The following is a 21,308-nucleotide window of genomic DNA, read 5'->3' as shown; positions in this document are numbered from 1 at the left end:
GTTGAAAGTTAATGCGTAGGGTTCTGATTGGCGGTGGAGTGAATGGTGAAATTGTCCAGTTGATTGGAGAAAAGGGGGCGGAGTTATCTGTGAATAACCCCCTATTAGGGTTAGGGTTAGGGTTGGGGTTTGGGTTTGGAACTTTGGAACAATAAGGTGTAGGAGTCTGGAAGCTGATGCATAGGGTTCGGATTTTCAGCGGAGTGATGGGTGAAATTTTCCAGTTGATTGGAGAAACGGGGGCGGAGTTATTTGTGAATAAGCCCCTATGAGGGTTAGGGTTTCAGGGTTAGGGTTAGGGTTAGGGTTTGGAACTTTGGAACCAAAAGGTGTAGGAAGCTGAAAGTTGTTGCATAGGGTTCTGATGGTCGGCGGAGTGATTGGTGATATTTTTCAGTTGATTGGAGAAAAGGGGCGGAGTTATTGCGAATAAGCCCCTATTAGGGTTAGGGTTAGAGTTAGGGTTTGGAACATTGGAACCGTAGGATGTAGGAGGCTGAAAGTTGGTGCACAGGGTTCTGATTGTCAGCGGAGTGATTGGTGAAATTTTCCAGTTGATTGGTTAAAAGGGGGCGGAGTTACTTGCGAATAAGCCCTTATTAGGGTTAGGGTTAGGTTTAGGAACTTTGGAACCGTAAGGTGTAGGAGGCTGAAAGTTGGTGCACATGGTTCTGATGCTCGGTGGAGTGATTGGTGAAATTTTCCACTTGATTGGAAAAAAGGGGGCGGAGTTTTTGGCGAATAAGCCCCAATTAGGGTTAGGGTTTAGAATTAGAGTTAGGGTTAGGGTTTGCAACTTTGGAACCGTAAGGTGTAGGAGGCTGAAAGTTGTTGCATAGGGTTCTCATCATCGGTGGAGTGATTGGTGAAATTTTCCAGTTTATATGAGAAAATTGGAAGGAGTTCTTTGCAAATAAGCCCCTATTAGGGTTAGGGTTTAGGGTTAGGGTTAGGGTTTGGAACTTTGGAACCGTAAGGTGTAGGATGCTGAAAGTTGGTGCACATGGTTCTGATGGTCGGTGGAATGATTGGTGAAATTTTCCAGTTGATTGGAAAAAAGGGGGCGGAGTTATTGGCGTATAAGCCCCTATTAGGGTTAGGAACTTTGGAACCGTAAGGTGTAAGAGGCTGAAAGTTGGTGCATAGGGGTCTGATGGTCGTCAGAATTATTGGTGAAATTTTCCAGTTGATTGCAGAAAAGGGGGCGGAGTTATTGGCTAAAATTCCCCTATTAGGGTTAGGGTTTAGGGTTAGGGTTAGGGTTAGGGTTAGGGTTTGGAACTTTGGAACCAAAAGGTGTAGGAAGCTGAAAGTTGTTGCATAGTGTTCTGATGGTCGGCGGAGTTATTGGCGATATTTTTCAGTTGATTGGAGAAAAGGGGCGGAGTTATTGCGAATAAGCCCCTATTAGGGTTAGGGTTAGAGTTAGGGTTTGGAACTTTGGAACCGTAGGATGTAGGAGGCTGAAAGTTGGTGCACAGGGTTCTGATTGTCAGCGGAGTGATTGGTGAAATTTTCCAGTTGATTGGTTAAAAGGGGGCGGAGTTACTTGCGAATAAGCCCTTATTAGGGTTAGGGTTAGGTTTAGGAACTTTGGAACCGTAAGGTGTAGGAGGCTGAAAGTTGGTGCACATGGTTCTGATGGTCGGTGGAGTGATTGGTGAAATTTTCCAGTTGATTGGAAAAAAGGGGGCGGAGTTATTGGTGAATAAGCCCCTATTAGGGTTAGGGTTTTGAATTAGAGTTAGGGTTAGGGTTTGCAACTTTGGAACCGTAAGGTGTAGGAGGCTGAAAGCTGGTGAATAGGGTTCTGATGGTCGGCGGAGTGATTGGTGAATATTTCCAGTTGATTGGAGAAAAGGGGGCAAAGTTATTCGCGAATAAGCCCCTATTAGGGTTAGGGTTTAGGGTTAGGGTTAGGGTTTTGAACTTTGGAACCGTAAGGTGTAGGAGGCTGAAAGTTGGTGCATAGGGGTCTGATGGTCGTCGGAATTATTGGTGAAATTTTCCAGTTGATTGCAGAAAAGGGGGCGGAGTTATTGGCGAAAATTCCCCTATTAGGGTTTAGGGTTAGGGTTAGGGTTAGGGTTAGGGTTTGGAACTTTGGAACCATAAGGTGTAGGAGGCTGAAAGCTGGTGCATAGGGTTCTGATCATCGGTGGAGTGATTGGTGAAATTTTCCAGTTGATATGAGAAAAGAGGGCGGAGTTATTGGTGTATAAGCCCCTATTAAGGTTAGGGTTTAGGGTTAGGGTTAAGGTTAGGGTTAGAGTTTGCAACATTGGAACCATAAGGTGTAGGAGGCTGAAAGTTGTTGCATAGGGTTCTGATCATCGGTGGAGTGATTGGTGAAATTTTCCAGTTCATATGAGAAAAGAGGTAGGAGGTATTTGCAAATAAGCCCCTATTAGGGTTCGGGTTAGGGTTAGGTTTTGCAACTTTGGAACCGTAAGGTGTAGGAGGCTAAAAGTTGTTGCATAGGGTTCTGATCATCGGTGGAGTGATTGGTGAAATTTTCCAGTTGATATGAGAAAAGAGGTAGGAGTTATTGGTGAATAAGCACCTATTAGGGTTAGTGTTTAGGGTTAGGGTTAGGGTTAGGTTTAGGGTTTGCAACTTTGGAACCGTAAGGTGTAGGAGGCTGAAAGTTGGTGCACATGGTTCTGATGGTCGGTGGAGTGATTGGTGAAATTTTCCAGTTGATATGAGAAAAGAGGTAGGAGTTATTGGTGAATAAGCCCCGATTAAGGTTAGGGTTTAGGGTTAGGGTTAGGGTTAAAGTTAGGGTTAGGGTTTGGAACTTTGGAACGGTAAGGTGTAGGAGGCTGAAAGCTGGTGCATAGGGTTCTGATGGTTGGCGGAGTGATTGATGAAATTTTCCAGTTGATTGGAAAAAAGGGGGCGGAGTTATTGGCGTATTAGCCCCTTTTAGGGTTAGGAACTTTGGAACAAAAAAGTGTCGGAGGCTGAAAGCTTGTGCATAGGGTTCTGATGGTCGGCGGATCGATTGGTGAAATTTTCCAGTTGATTGGAGAAAAGGGGGCGGAGTTATTGGCGAATAAGACCCTATTATGGTTAGTTTTAGGGTTAGGGTTAGGGTTAGGGTTAGGAATAGGAACTTTGGAACCGTAAGGTGTAAGAGGCTGAAAGCTGGTGCATAGGGTTCTGATGTTCGCCAGAGTAATTGGTAAAATTTTCAGGTTGATTGGCGAAAAGGGGGCGGAGTTATACTCTCTAAAAATGTTGGGTTATTTTCTCAACCCAGCAGCTGAGTTGAGACTGTTGGTGAGTTTAATTGGGTTGTTTTTTTTAAGTTGGGTAATTTAAGAACCCAATTTGCTGGGTTATTGTCGTTTGGAGTTGAGTTACTAGCTCTTGGGTTGTAATTTCCATTATACTGTGTTGGGTCATTTCGGGCTACCCAACATGTTGGGTTGATTTTCGCCTATGCGCGACCAACAGTAACGTTACCCCCAGGCTCATTTATACTCCCATACATTCAAAAATCTATACGTCCGTTTCAAACGATGGTTTCGTCACTACCAACATACTTCCATGCGTCCCTTAGGTAGGCATGGATGTTAATCATTTGAGCATAAATAAGCCTTTACCCCCCACTCATTCGACCCCCACAGTTGCTAGCAGTGCCCGGGCGCTAGATGGGCAACTCTCACTGGTGCCCAGCCAAATCCCGCGGGGTTCCTCGCGAGAAATCCTGGGGGAACCAAGGAAGAAGCCCGCGAATATTTCTTTCCATCCACAGATATCGGAGAGAGAGAGACCGTACGAAACAAGGTTTGTTTCCTGACTGTGCGCTATTGTTTCACCACATTGTTTAATTTATATAAAGCTTATTGTAGTAACCGTGTATTTTGGTCATACGAATGATTCAACGTAATATGACCGTGTGTCGCAGTGCCTGTGAGCTCGCGGTCATTTGTAGTTAACGTTAGTGATAGTAACGTTAGCGATAGCTTGTGGGTAACTTACGCTCACCCACAGTCGACCAACGTAAACGTATATGGTTTTAATACAAGGAAGCTTTTCCTATCAGTTTCAAAGTAACTCGAGTATTTTGTTTTAAAGTTAAAGTTAGGAGGACAACATAAGGTTTTTCATCAATTTGGCTTCCATGTATAGCAACGTAAGTAGGAGAGTATTGCAAACCCGAGTGAAGGAAAAATATATTATGAGTACAATTGATTTTAATTATTTGTGTTGGTTTTGCAGTTTGATTCTCATGGATGATTTTGTGAGATCCAAATTGACTGAGTGGCAGCTTCCAGGGCTAATTGACAGGTTTAGTGGTAAGTCAATTTAAGTTGTTTCCATGTCACATTAATTTATTAGTGCTAACTTGGTAGCCACTACTATTATAAATAAATTGGGATAATTATTCATTGAGCCTTAAGCTAAGGACCAATATTTTCCCATATTAATTTTAAGGAGTGTTGTACCAGATAGATACTCTATTAACCACAGTGTGAAATTCAGTTGTCAGCTCCTCAATTTTTTTTTTCTTTGCCTCTGTGTGCATAATGTCTGTATTTATGGTTTGGTTAAATTTCAAAATTAGGACTACAGATGAAAAAATATCTTTAAGCTAAATCTGGGATGTTTACAACATCCTTGTCTCATTAATTTGAACATTTTACAATAGTTCTACTGCAGTGAATTGTGTACAATAAAACTGAATTTCTGTAACACGTGGCCATATCATAACAGGTTCAGATTATATTAATATATCAATATTATATATTAATGAAACCAGGTGCAAGTCATGAATAGCAAGGAACACACAAGCACTATAAAAATTTTGGTGTGGTGATTTTAATGTTTGTTTGTTTTTTTTTCTGTGTTCCAGAAGAGGCAATTGATGAAGAGAGCTTCGGCTACCTCGACCCCCCAACTATCACTACCTTGATCCCAAGAATAGGTGACAGGCTCAAGTTCATTAAGAAATACAATGAATTTGTAACTGATGCAGTTGCACACATAGTCACCATATCCTAAATTATAATCAAGACAAAGCGATCAACATACAGCTTTCCTCTTTTGAATGCTTGACTTTTTTAGAGTATATACAAGTAATAGGATACGTTTGCTTTAGATGTAAAGCTCAAATTCCTGGGGGTGTGAAAAGTCTTTTTATTCATTTACGTGCAGTACACCATGTTAATCATGCTGCAAACTACTTTCAGTGTTGTGAACTTGGCTGTGGTAGAACATTTAGCTACATGCGATCATTTAGAAGACACTTACAGCAGCATGAAAATGTTGAGGATGTGCCTCCTGTACTCGCTCAAGATCCAGTCCAGCCAGAATTCATTAATGCTGAAGACCAGCCAGCAGAGGAAGTTGAGGAGTGGGATGAGATTGAGCCAGAGGGTATTACAGATCGAGTAGCTACGTTCCTGGCTTGATTGAGGTCTGTTCCTTCACAAACCTGGTCTGGCATTCATTTCTTAGTTGAACAGACCTCTAGTTTAGTTTCTGACATTGTGGGTGGACTACAGTCAAAGACCATGGCAATTTTCAGTCGTTTAGGACATGATCAAAGGCCAGAGGTACAACAACTCATGTTGGAGTTCCAAGACTGTGCTGAGCCCTTCCGAGATCTGGAAACTGAATATAAACAAATGCAATATTTTGTGAAGTCTGGAGGGTTCATTGAACCTGTCGAGGAAAATTTTCCTGGGGATTCTTATGTCCAGAAAAGGGACTCTGCCACTGGCACTGTCAAACAAGTCGCGGTTCTTGACTTTTTTCAACGTATTCCTCTTAAACTTCTTTTGGAAAAGGTCCTTCAAATGCCTGGCGTCTTACAGACAATCCTTGATTGGCAGCAAAGAAAAGATGGTGGAGTTCTTAAGGATGTCTTTGATGGGGAGTACTGCAAAGCGCGTCCACTCTTCATGAAAGAGACTTCTATCCCACTTCTTCTTTACAATGATGACTGTGAAACAATCAACCCCCTTGGATCGAAGACTGGAACACACAAGCTAGGCTTTATTTACTTTCAAATCAAGAGTCTACCACCAGATCTGCTCTCCAGTTTAAGGTCCCACTTCCTGCTTGAAGTATACAAGTCAGATGATGCCAAAACATATGGCATTGATGCTGTTCTGCGCCCCATTGTTGAAGAGCTGCAGTTGCTAGAGAAAGAAGGCCTCCCTCTTCAGACCCCTACGTTTCAAGGTGTTGTGAAGTTCTCTGTTCTGCAAGTAGTCGGGGATAATTTGGGCTTAAATTCCATCCTTGGTTACTCTGAAAGTTTCGCAGCTAACCATATGTGCCTTTGGTGCAAAGTGCATAAACAAGTCTCAGCGCAGCAGACATTGGAAGATCCAGCACAACTGCGTAATGTTCACACCCATCATGCAGATCTGCAACTTGCAAGCATTTCTCAAACAGGGTTGAAGAGAAACAGCGAGCTAAACAATCTTTCTTTTTATCATATCACTGACAATGTTGCACCAGACATTATGCATGACATTTTAGAAGGAGTAGGGCCTTACAATATGAAACTCGTCTTGAACACTGTCAACACACTGATTGAGCAAAAACATGTCACACTTGACCAGATAAACTACAGGATCACAAGCTTTGATTACGGCTTTTGTGACAAGGCTAACAAGCCCTCTGTCATTACCAAAAATGACTTGAGAAACCCTGAGGCATCTATGCAACAGTCAGCAGCTCAAATGTGGTGCCTTATTAGGCTACTGCCAACCATGATTGGTGACCTGATCCCCGAGGGAAACAAGGAATGGGAGCTTCTCCTGATCTTGCTGCTGTGCATGGAGTTCATTTTCTCTCCCTCTATTACTGTCGCTGGAACACTGTTTTTGGCCAAGATCATTGAGGAGCATCACTCACTCTTCCTTGAACTTTTTCCAAATTTACACTTGCGTCCCAAGCACCACTTCATGGTTCATTATCCAAAAGCTATCAGAAAACTAGGACCCTTGGTGCATTTTTGGTCAATGCGATTTGAAGCAAAACACAACTTCTTCAAACGTGTCAGTCACATCACATGCAATGTTCGCAATATTTGTAAGACAATGGCGTATCGCCATCAGGTGCAACTTTGTTATAACTTGCGCTCTGGCACTTTGTTGAGTCACAATACAGAGGTTGGCCCAGGACCAAGCATCTTTCTTTCAACCATTGATGGATTTAAAGAAATCCAAAAAGATCTTTCAGATTTCCCTGCCTTCAGTGAGATTCTTGTGCCATCTTGGGTGACCTTCAAGGGCACAAAATACAGACCAGGCATGACGGTGTTCCTCTCTTATGACCCTGATGGTGAACCCCAGTTTGGCCTCATAAAGTCCATCATACTTCTTGGTCAGATGACGAACACTCCAACAACCAAGTTTGTTGTACAGGGGTGGGAAACACAAGGTTTTGAAAGGCATTTTCATGCCTACAGTGTGATCCAGACGCAAACTTTGGTAGCTGTCGATCCAAGTGAACTGGTTGACCATCACCCGTTACATGCTGTAAAACCATACAAAGATCATTCTGACTGTTTATACATTTCTCTTCGCTACAGAGTATTCTAGGAGGTGGGTTGGGGGGGGGGGGGTTCAGGGGGTTTTCAGAGGGTTTTCAGTGGGGGGTGGTTTCAGAGGGGGGTGGTTTCAGATCTGCCCTGATGCTTTAATACTGCTTATATTTAACTCCGGGCCAACCTCCAGAGCAGACTTCTATTGACACCCTGCAGGACCACACCTTTGCTTATTACTGCAGAAATCTTTTACTAGATTTGATCAGGGATGTGGTAGGCTGCATAGAAGTTGAAGTGTTAAAGCTTTATCAACTCATAAACTTAGCTTAAAGCTGCCAAGAATTGCCCTGCACAGGTTGGGCAAATGGTGTGCTCACAAGCCACACCCTCAGGACCCCAATTGCCAGCCTCATCAAATGACCTCCATGAGATGACTGCACCTGCACCCACAGAGGTGACTGCAATTGCAACCCCTGAGATGACTGCACCTCCGAGCACAATCGTGCTGCAGACAGTTCCCACATTTGTAAATAATCTCTAAATAAATGACCTTTGTGTTGGTGTCCTCTCTAGCACTGAAGCTGGACAATAGCAATGCATGTAGTTTATTTGCCTTTTTTATCCGTATTCTTTCAGGATATCCGCACTGTCCTTTCCAACGTTCTTGAGGGCAGGGCCATTGTTCAGAGCCTGGACACGGAGCAGTTGATAACGATTAAACAGAGGCGTGCCATGGTCAGAATTTTGGTGTCCCATCTGATAGAAAAGTGCAGAGAAACGTGAGTAAAATCTAATGAAGGTTGTTGTGTTTCTGTCCTGACCTTGAGATGTCATGTGTTTGATTCCTGACCAAATAATACCATAGATTTTTAAAAAGGGCACCTGATATGGCCCTGCTCTGGTTCAGAATAAATGGCAGGATTTTTAGAAGAAGTCCAACTTTTAACTTGTTCTCCAAGCTGTCTGATGCAACATACACAGGAATTCAGCTCCTGGCCAAAGACTGTATGTGTGTGTGTGTGTGAGAGAGAATCTGTGAATGCAATGCTTTAGGTATAGTTTCAGAAATGTTAAACCGTGATACCAGTGAAATAATTTTTTTCAGAAAGCTGATTACAAAAAAGTGAAGGTCAATATAATAGACCATTCACCATTTTAAATAATGCTACTTGTTGTCTTAAGATAACTGTAAATGCAATTTCACTACATGTATAAGTGACAAATAAAGGAAATCATTCATGTAGTTAGTTTTTCACAGTGTATGTGTTTGGCATTTTCAGACCATCAGCTGTGACAAAAACTGCCTTGGCTTCAGCTTTAATAAATTCTTTCCCCTGCTTAAAAGATGCAAGTGCCAGTGGTTTTGTGAGTATTTTGGGTGGCATTAAACCAAATGCATCCTAAAAGATTTTTTGTAATTTAAATGAAATGTTCAGGGACAAGTAGACGTTTAGGCTCATTGACTTAAATGGATATTTTTTAATCTTGTAAAGATACGTGGTATACCCAGGGGCGCTCCAAGTACCCAGCCACTGGGTTTCTAGAGGAGAGGCTCAGTAACATAAGAAAGCGACTGCGGAGGTCAGACGGGCCCAGGCCACAGACATCTCCGTCTCCCTCTGTGCCAAGGACGAAAGTAATACCAGGTAATACAATGTCCGTGCCTGATCCTACCTTAGTGAGAGATCTTTTTCTGTGACAGTTGGTCCTTTCAGCTCTGATCCTGCTCCTCTTCTCTGTGGGGTTCCTCAAGGTTCAGTGCTGGCACCGACACTGTTTGCTATTTACATGCTCCCTCTAGATCATCTCATCAGCACTTTCCCGGGTGTCTCTTATCAGTGCTATGCTGATGACATCAAGCTTCATTTCTCCTTCAATCCTGAGAACATACAAAGCCTCAGCATCCTGCTGGAATGTCTGGCTGCCATTGAGGGCTGGATGTCCAAGAACCCCCATGCAACTCAATGCAGCTAAGACTGAGGTGTTGATTTTTGCTCCTGACAGTGTAGCAGCCAGGGTTCAGGAACATCTGGGCCCTCGAAAGGACAACGTCCAACCCAGTGTTTGGAACCTTGGTGTGCACTTTGACCAGTCGATGCATCTTGATCAACATATCAAGGCTCTTTGTATAAACAGCTTTTTCCACCTGAGGAACATCTCCAAGCTGCGGTCGATTGTTTCCCACCAGGAGCTGGAGATGGCTGTTGATGTATTTGTCTCTTCCAGGGCTGACTGCTGCAGCTCTCTCTACACTTGTCTTAACCATTCTTCTCTCCACCGTCTGCAGCTGGTCCAGAATGCAGCAGCCAAACTGCTGACCAGGTCTAAGAAGTCTTGTCACATGACTCCCATCCTCGCTGACCTGCACTGGCTTCCTGTTTCCTTTAGAATCCAGTACAGGTTGCTGCTAATCACCTATAAGGCCCTCAATGGACTGGCTCCCAGCTATATTTGGGACCTCCTACATGACTTCACCCCCAGCCGCTCCCTTAGATCCTCTAACCAGGGGCTCCTGGCAGTACCGTGGGCATGGTTAAGGACTAAGGGTGGGGGGGCATTGGAGGTTGTGGCCTAGTAAAGTCTATGTAGGGGAAACACTTAACATCACCGGGGACACATTGTATAATGTAATATAAATGTTTCTTGAATTTTATATTTTACAGCCTCTGCCATTTTGGAGGAGCGAGCGGTGCAGTGTACGGAGTGGCTGAAAAATAACACCCAGCCCCTCGCCCAGGTGGATGCATACATGGCGGATACTTGCACCTTCAGGGCGGCCTGGATACGGGCCGACCATTCAAAGACCATCGATGAGGTTCTGGCTGAGTTCCCCAGACTTCTGACCCCAGGCATGGTATGTCAAACCTCAGGGGGAGCGACACTTACGCACAGTAAGCTTTTCACATAGTTATTTATAAAATATTGTAAACACCTCGTATCATTTTCATTTCTCTTCACACATTCATTTCTCTGTATTCAAACTGCCATTTATTCATTAAAAGTATATACAAAGCAGCCTGCCACTCCTCTGAAGTAGACGAGCTAGTACATATTTATTCCTGTGCCCATTATCTAATGCAGTGGTTCCCAACCTTTTTTGTCTTGTGTACCCCTTGAGCCTTTTTGTCACACCATGAGTACCCCTTCACTCATCGGTGTTCATGATTCTCCAAAAGTAGAACATAACACAACTGAATATGCAACGCAAATCATTTTATTTCATCTTCTTAAATTGAACATTTAATATTCAGGCATTGTCTTCTTATTTAACTCAAATTAAACATAAAATGATGTTGCCTTCAAGGCAATAAAAATTATAAATATAAGAAACAATATTATAGTAAACATTTGTATTGTTAATACTGTATTATTAATACTAATAGATTATTATTATATTGTTATTAAAGAGAAATAATAAAGTTGAAATTAGAAAAAATAAGAATAAATAAAAATAAGTAATATAAATAAATACAAAACAAATAATTAACCTGCCTTTGTTATATATAACTTTTATGACATTTACCACAAAAGGAGCTTCTTTGAATATGTCCCCTTTAAACAGGCATTTAAACTTTAAATATAAGGAACAAAACACTTAACAAGAATACTATTTAAACTCACAGTATCAGTTGTACTTTCTTTTCTTCAGTGACTTCAGTATTTTGTTTTCTTTAGTCTGAGAGATGACTGCTTTTCAGTCCTCTGAGCTTTACTGAGACACTTGAGCTTGCTTGTCTTTCATAAGCTTTGATAGTTCTGGGGGCAGTGTGGAAACAGCTGTTATCGGGCTGTTCTCCACATCCAGTCTATTCCTCTACTTGGTTTTAATGTGTGTCAAAGCGGAGAAGGTCACCTAACACATAAGTAGAACCAAAATGTAAAAGCTCAATCAGTACATGTTTTCCCAGCTCTGGATACTCCTTCTCCACATCACACCAGAACTCAGTCAATTTCTTCTCAGTATGTATCATTTTCAGTCCCTGATCAGATGATAAATCCATCAGATGCTCCTGCAGCCTTGCAGGAAGGTTGTTGCAGTTCTCACTCACAATAAATGGGTTCCTCACACAATCCAGTCTTTCTGACTTTTCTTCAGTGTCATGAAAATACAGAGTTTGGACAGATCTGCTTGCACCAGTTTGACCACTGGAGCCCTGGCAACATCAGTGCTGGCAAGATGGGAATCAAGTAGTGGGAAACAGCTGACGTCTCCCTCATCACAGTTCTTCTCCCATAGTTTGAGCTTTTTTGTGAATCCTTTAACTATGTCATACATTTACAGGATGTGTGACTCCTTTCCCTGAAGCGACAGGTTGAGCTCGTTAAGTTTGGTAAACACATCAGCGAGATACGCCAGGCGCGTCACCCACTCAGCATCCTCGAACACCGCAGCAAGAGGATGCAGATGCTTTGTCAGAAACACAGAAACTTCTCTGCGCAGTTCATAAAGTCTCAGTAGTGTTTTCCCATGAGACAGCCAGCGGACGTCCGTGTGAAGCAATAGCTGGTCGTGCTCTGTGCCACTCTCATGACAAAGACTTTCAAACAGTCTGTGATTCAGTGGCCGGGATTGGATGAAATTTATCACCTTCACAGCATCATCCATAACAGCGCTTAAATCAGGGCTCATTCGCTTACTTGCCAGTGCTTCGTTGTGAATAATACAATGCATGCATTTAATGTCGGGATTCACCTTTTTTACGTGTCCAAAAAGTCCCTTCACACTTCCCGTCATTGCAGCTGCGCCATCAGTACAGATGTGACTGCAGGTTTTCCACTGTAGATCGTGTTCTTTGAAAAAGCTGTCTATAATCTGGAACATTTCTTCCCCGGTTGTCTTTCCTGGCAGCTTTTTGCAAAACAAAATATGCTTGTTTATGTCCTAATTTCAGCCATAACCACTGCTGCAGGAAGAATGAGCTCTTCAACAATGGAGTGAGGCTTTTTTGATTTCACCATGAGCAGAGATACGGCGTAGGATGCCTCCAGTGCTTTGCTTGACACACTTGTGGCTTTTGTCATTACAGTCTGTCTTGATTTAAATTCCGACAGCTTACGTTTGAAAAATTCCTCAGTTTTACCGACACTTTCCGAGTGTTTGGTGCTCTGGTGTCGCTATAAATGGGCTGGCTTCATGGAGTTATTTGCCAGGACTTCACCGCAAAAGTAGCACTGAGGTAACGGTGGGTCCGCAGACGTCGAAGTGAATCCATATAAAATATAGTTTTCACTATACTGCTTTGGTTTAGGTTTGGAATCTTTCTTGCGTTTGTCGGCGGCTCTTTTCCCCCTCCTGGATCCACAGCAACTTGACGTTTCAGCCATTTATCCATGTTTACCTGCAGGTAAACAGGTTCCCGCTGTTTGATTTTGGTATGGCTGTGCCACAGGCTATTGTCTCCCCAGGGAAACAAGTCATAGCGCACACGTAACAGTTTATTGATGGACTTAAGAAATGACTACGAATATTTTTTATTATCGTGGAAATAAATTCTTAATTTTTCCACGTACCCCCTGCAATGTGCTCACGTACCCCTAGGGGTACACTTACCCCTGGTTGGGAAACACTGATCTAATGCATTGTTACAAGTCTAAAGTTAAAATTCAAAAATGCTAAAGCTTGGCATTGCCTCCAAGTTTACTTTTATTAACTAAGCATCTTTTTAAATATTCAAGCGCAGCCATTTTTTTTTTTTTTAATCAGCCCAAATTAGTCAATATTTTTTGTCTTCCATTTAAAAGTTGATTACTTTTTGGTCAGGAAAATATTTTTTTTTTGTTACGGACAAGGAATATGTGAGTATATTGACATATTGTTTAAATGACCTTGTTTCTCAATTTGTCTCCATCTTTTAGATTGCACAGGACTTTGCTATCCTTCACGTTGAGGCTGCCCCAAAGCTGTTTGAGAAGTGGGTTCCTCTTTATGCAGACAAGATAATAAGTCTTGTCAAACGTGAAGGGAAACTCACCAATGCGGATGAACGGAGAGCTCAGGGTAAATTTATATGTTGTGCAAATATCTTATTTTATACCATGATTTTCTTGTAGTGGGCTGCACGGTGGTGCAGTGGTTAGCACTGTGGCCTCACAGAAAGAAGGTTCTGGGTTCGAATCCCGGCTCAGGCACGGGATCTTTCTGTGTGGAGTTTGCATGTTCTCCCCGTGTCTGCGTGGGTTCTCTCCGGGTACTCCGGCTTCCTCCCACAGTCCAAAAACATGCAACTGGGGACTAGGCTGATTGAATACTCTAAATTGACCGTAGGTATGAATGTGAGTGTGAATGGTTGTTCGTCTCTCTATGTTGGCCCTGCGATGGACTGGCGACCTGTCCAGGGTGTACCCCGCCTCTCGCCCGTTGACGCTGGGATAGGCTCCAGCCCCCCCGCGACCCTTAATGTGTAGGAATAAGCGGAAGATGACGATGGATGGATTTTCTTGTAACCTAATGACACTTAAAATTTTAACTTAACTTACAAAAACACTCAAACGTGAAAGTCACCTGTGTAAACTACAGAAGAAAGGAAGAAGACAGAGGGGGATGCTCAAAGAGGATTGTTACATGCAAGTTAGCTTGATGGGATTTGGTTCTAATTATAGATGGATATGGATGGCAATTGCTACCAATTTGGAAGGCATTTTGACTTTTTTTTTTTGGTATTACAGCTATTCAAGTCTATATTGACGCCCATAATTGTTCTCCTACAGATGCCAAGGGGGAAGTAGCCTTGTCGCTTCTGCCAACCATGCTCCCTCCGCCAGTGTATAAAAAAGGCAGACGACTGGTCCGGGCCAGCATTGATGAATCAAGAAGAGCATTCATGGATGTGCAACCTGTAAGTAATTCACCTTTGAGCATGAATCCAAACATAAATTCATTTCGAAACAACCCCAGCTGTTTTAAAAAGTTGGAAGGAAACATCCATCTTTATATAACAAAGGGCATGGTGAAAACGTTATATCCTTGGAATGAGTGCAACGTTAGATAATGTTACTCATTTCACAAAGCACAATTCTTAAAAGTTATCACTCACATAAGACTGCACATTTCGCATGATGTCATTGTTACAACAGATATATATATATATATATATATATATATATATATATATATATATATTGCTTATTAAATAAGTCATGTGGATGAATCTTTGTTATTTACACTTATTAAAGTGCCTTGTGAAAGTATTCGTACCCCTTGAACTTATATGCCATTTGTCGCACAAACTTAAATATTTTTCATTGGGGTTTTCAGTGATAAACACAAGGTAACACACATTTGAGAAGTGAAACAAAAATGACATGATAGTCAGTCCTCTGATACAGAGGGGGCTAAATACTTTGTTGAATCATCTTTAACTGCAGTTACATCTAAAAGTATTCTGGGGTGCATCTCTACCAACTTTGCATGGATACACACTGCATTTTTTGTCCATTCTTCTTTGCAAAACAAAACATCTGTAAAAAGCAGGTGCTGCCACCACCATGTTTCACACTGTGGATGGTGGGTCCAGGTTCATGGTGGTGGCAGCACCGTGTTGCGGGGGCTTTTCTCCAGCAGGGACAGGGAAGCTGCTCAGAGTTGATGGGAGAATGCATGGAGCTAAATATGAATCCTGAATCCTACTGAGTATCTTGAGCAAGATTTGAAAACTGCTGTTCACAGATGCTCTCCAATCTGACAGTGAGTAGATTGCTTTGCCCCAGTAGAGATACTTACCTTTATAGGGCCTGAGCCAGAAGGTACTTCTGGCGAAGACCTTCTGGCGAAGACCCTATTATGTTTGCTCAGCAGAGCAACACATTAGCAGCACTAAAAACACTAAAAACACACACAGTGTCCCAGCCCCCCCCCCCCCCAACACCCATGAGGCAACTGGGTCAGACGGCCCGGAGCCAGTTTTCAAATACACACCCATTCAAAACCTGGTATTATACTGTTCTTGCTCTCAATGAGTGCGCGCTATATGCGCACCATGCGCATAATGCGCATAACGCGCATAACGCGCATGATCTAATTTGACCCCCTGAACATGCATGAAATTTGCTGAAATTCGGCACAATTGACCAGTCTGGCTAAACATTCACTAATCACAAATCAAAACACCACAAAAGTCTATAGCGCCACCTAGGGAGCCACACAAAAAAAAAGATAATTTTTTATAATTTCGAGCACTATAACTCCTCACACGAAACTTCTACAAACATGGGACCAACACCATTGCACTCGTCTCATCAAGACCAACAATTCAAACACTCTGACCCCTCATCTATCTACAACACAATGTCCACAAATTGGACAAAACTGTCAAACTCTGGACTTTTTTTACTCCCCGAACAAAATCTATCTCCTCCTAAACCGTAAATGGCTTCCAAACTTTCACACATTAATCACACAACTGTGCTCTTTAAAAATCTTTAAAGGTTAATATACTACGCGCTCGGTTCCCATTTTATAAGCCGTCAAAGTGGGGGAGACACGTTTCACGCTTACAATGGAAGTCTATGGGGAGAGCGTGTCCTCTCAGGGTACATACTGTCAAACAAATGCTTGCCACATCTACACCATACATCCCACAGCTTTTAAAAACACATCACTGTATTCCTGACAAAAATCCCTACAAAAATATGGTATTATGTGTGACTTTGGACCAACGCATGCTGAGTTATTCAGCTTTTACACACTACATTTCTCTTAATCCTCTTCTCTCTCCACTCTAGCACAGATCAAAGACAGAGCAGCGGGGGAGGGGTTCTTAAAGGGCCAGCTGGAAGCTCTGCTCTCACTCTCTGCAGCACACTGAGCCTCTGCTCTCCACTCTGACACAGATGGCAGAGAGCGAGCAGAGAAGGGAGGGGCTCTTAAAGGGCAAGCTCTCAGCTCTGCACTCACACTGGGCAGCGCACTGAGGCTTATATCTCCTAAACTACAAGGCCTAGGGTTTTGCTGATGACACCGTTGGATTCGGGCTGGTGTCAAGGACGCGGCTGTAGGCCGCGCGGGGGCTCAGGCCCTAACAGCGCTGCTTAAATGAATAAACTTACGAGCTGTGTTCATAGAAGATGTCAAGGGCCTCAAATCTGTAATAATGATGCAATAAATGTCGAAACCAAAAGGCTCTGAAACACTGCAAGAGCCAGAACACTAACTCGTCCTCTTCTTTGAGTTCACTTCTTTGGATTTATTATTCTCTGACTTGAGTTTTCTTTGCTCTTTCTTGAGTTTACGTTTAAGGCTTTTAGGGTGAAGGTTGGTTAAACCCCAAACCCTAACCCTAACCCTAATCGGGGTTAGGGTTTGGTTTTAGGGTTTTTCCCACCAACCCTAACCCTAACCCTTCCTCTTCTTTGAGTTCACTTATTATTAGGGCCTGAGCCAGAAGGTACTTCAGGCGAAGACCCCATGATGTTTGCTCGGCAGAGCAGCACATTAGCAGCACTAAAAACACTATGAACACACACTAAACAGTGTCCCAGCCCCCCCTAAACCCATGAAGCAACTCAACCAGACGGCCCGGAGCCGAATTTCACATACACACCCATTCAAAACCTGGTACTAGACTGTTCTTGCTGTCAATGAGTGCACGTAATATGCGCATTATGCGCATAACGCGCATAATCTAATTTCACCCCCTGAACATGCATGAAATTCGCTGAAATTCGGCACAATTGTCCAGTCTGGCTAAACATTCACTAATCAAAAACAAAAACACCACAAAAGTCTATAGCGCCACCTAGGGAGCCACACAACTAAAAGATAATTTTTTATAATTTGAGCGCTGTAACTCCTCCCACGAAAGTCCCACAAACATGGGACCAACAACGTTGGACTTGTCTCATCAAGACGCAAAATTCATACATTCTCACCCCTCACCTATCTACAACAGAATGTCCAAAAATTGGACAAAACTGTCAAAATCAGGACTTTTTTTACTCCTCAGACAAAATTTATCTCCTCCTAGGGCATTAATGGTATTGCTTCCAAATTTTCACACATCAATCACACAACTCTGCTCTTCAAAAATCTTTCAAAGTTTTATATGAATTGCTCGGTATGGATTTTACAAGCCGTCAAAGTGGGGGAGACACGTTTCACGCTTACAATGGAAGTCTATGGGAAGACCGTGTCCTCTCAGGGTACATACAGTCAAACAAACGCTTCGCACATCTACACCATACATCCCACAGCTTTACAAAACACACCACTGCATTCCTGACAAAAATCCCTACAAAAATATGGTATTATGTGTCACTCTTGACCAATGTATGCCGACTTATTCAGCTTTTCCACACTACAATTCTGTTGATCCTCCTCTGCTCTCCACTCTAGCTCAGATCAAAGACAGAGAAGCGGGGGAGGGGTTCTTAAAGGGCCAGCTCTCAGCTCTGCTCACTCTCTGATCAGACTCAGGCTTCTAACTCCAAAACTACAAGGCCCAGAGATTGACCAAGACACCGCTGGATTGGGGCCAATGTCAAGGACGCGGCCACAGGCCGTGCAGGGGCTCAGGCCCTAACAACGCTGCTTGCAGCTTTAATTAGGGCCTGAGCCAGAAGGTACTTCAGGCGTAGACCCTATTATGTTTTGAAGTCAGAGAGACACGAAGTCAGCGCTAAAAGCAGTAAAAACACATACTTAGGAGCATCACAGGCCTCTAAAAACATCACAGGAGGGTCCGGGGGGGACAGGGGGGTGAGGTCTTCCATTGAAACCAATGGTGGCAAAAATTATATCTGAAATTGTTACGTTTTTCCTATTATTAGACCCTGAGCCAGTACCTGGCGAAGACCCTATTATGTTTCGAAGGCACACTCGCCACTTTAATTTGTTAAATTAAATCGTCAAGTTAATTTGACCCCCTAAACATGCTTGAAAACTCACCAAATTTGGTACGCACATCGGGTGCGGTGAAAAATTCGATAATTAAAAAAAAAGAGGCGCTCTACTCAATAGTGCCACCTACATACACAAAAAACCACGCCAACGCCTGTAGGAATGTCCTACAGACATGGGACCAACACCGTTGGACTTGTCTCATCAAGACGGATAAATCATACACTCACACCCCTGACCTAACTGTAACAGGATGTCCACAATTTGGACACGAATGTCTAATTTTGGACAATTTTGCGCCCCGAACAAAATCTATCTCCTCCTAAACCGTAAATGCCAGGGCTTCCAAACTTTCACACATTACTCTCCCAACTGTGCTGATTAAAAGTTGTACAAGGTTAATATACTACTCGCTCGGTTTGGATTTTATAAGCCCTCAAAGTGGGGGAGACACTTTTCGCCTTACAATGCAAGTCTATGGGGAGAGCGTGTCCTCTCAGGGTACATACTCTCAAACAAATGCTTCTCACATCTACACCATACATCCCACAGCTTTTAAAAACACACCACTGGATTCCTGACAAAAATCTCTACAAAATTTGATATTATGTGTGACTTTTGGCCAACGTATACCAAGTTATTCAGCTTTTACACACTACATTTCTCTTAAACCTCCACTCTCTCCACTGCAGCACAGATCAGAGACAGTGCAGCGGGGGAGGGGGTTCTTACAGGGCCAGCTGGCAGCTCTGCTCTCAGCTCTGCAGTCACACTGTGCAGCACACTGAGGCTCGTATCTCCGAAACTACAAGGCCTAGGGATTTGCTGATTACACCGTTGGATTGGGGCTGGTGTCAAGGATGCGGCCGTAGGCCGCGCGGGGGCTCTGGCCCTAACAACGCTGCTTGCAGCTTTAATTAGGGCCTGAGCCAGTACCTGGCGAAGACCCTATTATGTTTCGAAGGCACACTCGTTATTCTTTCCGGTTCCGCCGCCAAAAAAACCCTTAATTACACCCCCTGAACATGCATGCAATTCGCTGAATTTTTGCACACACGTCCGGTCTGGCGAAAATTTCGATATTCTGAAAAAAAAATTGGGACAAACCCTACAGCGCCACCTAGGGAGCCAAAACAAAAATTTAAAATTTGGAGCGCTGTAACTGCTTGCACGAATGTCCCACAGACACAGGACCAACACCGTTGCACTCGTCTCATCAAGACGAAAAATTCATAGGCTCTGACCTCTGACCTATCTACAACACAATGTCCACAAATTGGACAAAACTGTCAAAATGAGGACTTTTGCTACTCCCTGAACAAAATCTATCTCCTCCTAAACTGTATATGGCATCGCTTCCAAACTTTCACACTTTACTCTCCCAACTGTGCTCTTCAAAAATCTTTAAAGGCTAATATACTATGCGCTCGGTTCCCATTTTATAAGCCGTCAAAGTTGGGGAGACACGTTTTACGTTACAATGGAAGTCAATGGGGAGGCCGTGTCCTGTCATGGTACATACTCTCGAACAAACGCTTCTCACGTCTACACTAAAACTCACACAGCTTCACAAAACACACCACTAGATTCCTCAGAAAAATCCCTACAAAAATATGGTATTATATTGCACTTTCAAGCAACATATGCTGAGTTCTTTGCTTTTCACACACTAAAAATGTACACTTTTCAGCTGCTCTCCACTCTGCAACAGATGGCAGAGATTTGTTTACTGTAGTCATAGAAACCACAATTGGAGGGTCTCTGCCCTCATGTACATACTGTCAAACAAACACTTGTAGCTTCTAAACTAAAACACTCACACCTTCAAAAAACACACCATTGAATTCCTGAGAAAAAAACTCTACGCACTGATGTCTTTACTTTCAACTTTTGACCAACATATGCTGAGTTATGACTGTGTTTCACAGTAAAACTGCCCAAATCCTCCTCTATCTCCACTCTGACACAGATGGCAGAGAGCGAGCAGAGAAGAGAGGGGCTCTTAAAGGGCCAGCTCTCAACTCTGCACTCGCACTGTGCAGCGAGTTGAGGGTCGTATCTCCTAGGGATTTGCCGATTACACCGTTGGTTGCGGGCCGACGGTCCAGCCGCGGCTGCGCCGGGGTTTAGGCCCTAACAATGCTGCTTGCAGCTTTAATTTCTTTTATTTCTCATCATAGGTCGGAACCAACATGGTTGAATACCTTGAGCAGGTAAAGACAGTGAGATCCTGCCCCTATGTCCTCCTGCTGGAGAGTGGGACCCAGTACTCGCAAGTGTTTTCGGTCATGTCAGGGAGGACGATTGAGGCCGAAACAGCAGTTGCAGCGGTTGATACGTGTTTTAAAAGTTTTTTTGTATTTGACTTGGACTATCCAAAAGAGTGCACACCAACATGGCAATTTCTACAGAGTATAATTTTTGATTTGGAAAAAATCGTTACACCAGCGGTTGGCTTTCTTGGGAGCCAGCTGCAATCACTGGCCTCCAGATAAGTTATAGTTATAGTATAGTTATATATATATGTATAATATATATATACATATATATATATATATATATATAGAGAGAGAGAGAGATAGATAGAGATATAGAGATATAGATAGAGATATATAGAGATATAGATATATAGAGAGATATTGATATATATAGAGATAGATAGAGATATAGAGAGATATAGAGATAGATATAGATATATAGAGAGATATAGATATATAGAGAGGTATAGATATATATAGAGATAGTTCCTACAATTGTTTTAAGATTGTTTTTAGATACTATTAATGTTTTTTATTAAAAGATGAAGTTACTGTCACCTTTTTTTAATACAATTTAAGAAAGTTGGTTGACTAAAATATTTTTGTACTGTAAGTTTTAAAAAATGTTTCAAAATAGTTCATGTTTACTGTTCCCTATTTTTGAAAGTTTGTTCTTTAAAATATTTTGTGAATTTTGAATTTT

At 42.7% G+C, this 21,308-nt stretch overlaps 1 long non-coding RNA gene and 1 pseudogene across 1 annotated transcript; one reads left to right on the top strand and one right to left on the bottom strand.

The window, feature by feature from the left end:
- Positions 1-10,933: 10,933 nt before the first annotated feature.
- Positions 10,934-12,380, bottom strand: LOC147254497 (zinc finger BED domain-containing protein 5-like; annotated as a pseudogene).
- Positions 12,381-12,931: 551 nt separating this feature from the next.
- On the top strand, positions 12,932-20,855 carry LOC147254496 (uncharacterized). The gene is made up of 3 exons (XR_015118057.1): positions 12,932-13,511; positions 14,222-14,349; positions 20,528-20,855. It is a non-coding gene; the product is annotated as an uncharacterized LOC147254496 (long non-coding RNA).
- The last annotated feature ends 453 nt before the right edge of the window (positions 20,856-21,308 follow it).

Source organism: Aulostomus chinensis, chromosome 10 (assembly GCF_037954235.1).
Source record: "Aulostomus chinensis isolate RoL2024-O1b breed Wild chromosome 10, RoL_Achi_v1.0, whole genome shotgun sequence".
Taxonomy (NCBI): domain Eukaryota; kingdom Metazoa; phylum Chordata; class Actinopteri; order Syngnathiformes; family Aulostomidae; genus Aulostomus; species Aulostomus chinensis.
This window is presented reverse-complemented; position numbering and strand designations above follow the sequence as displayed.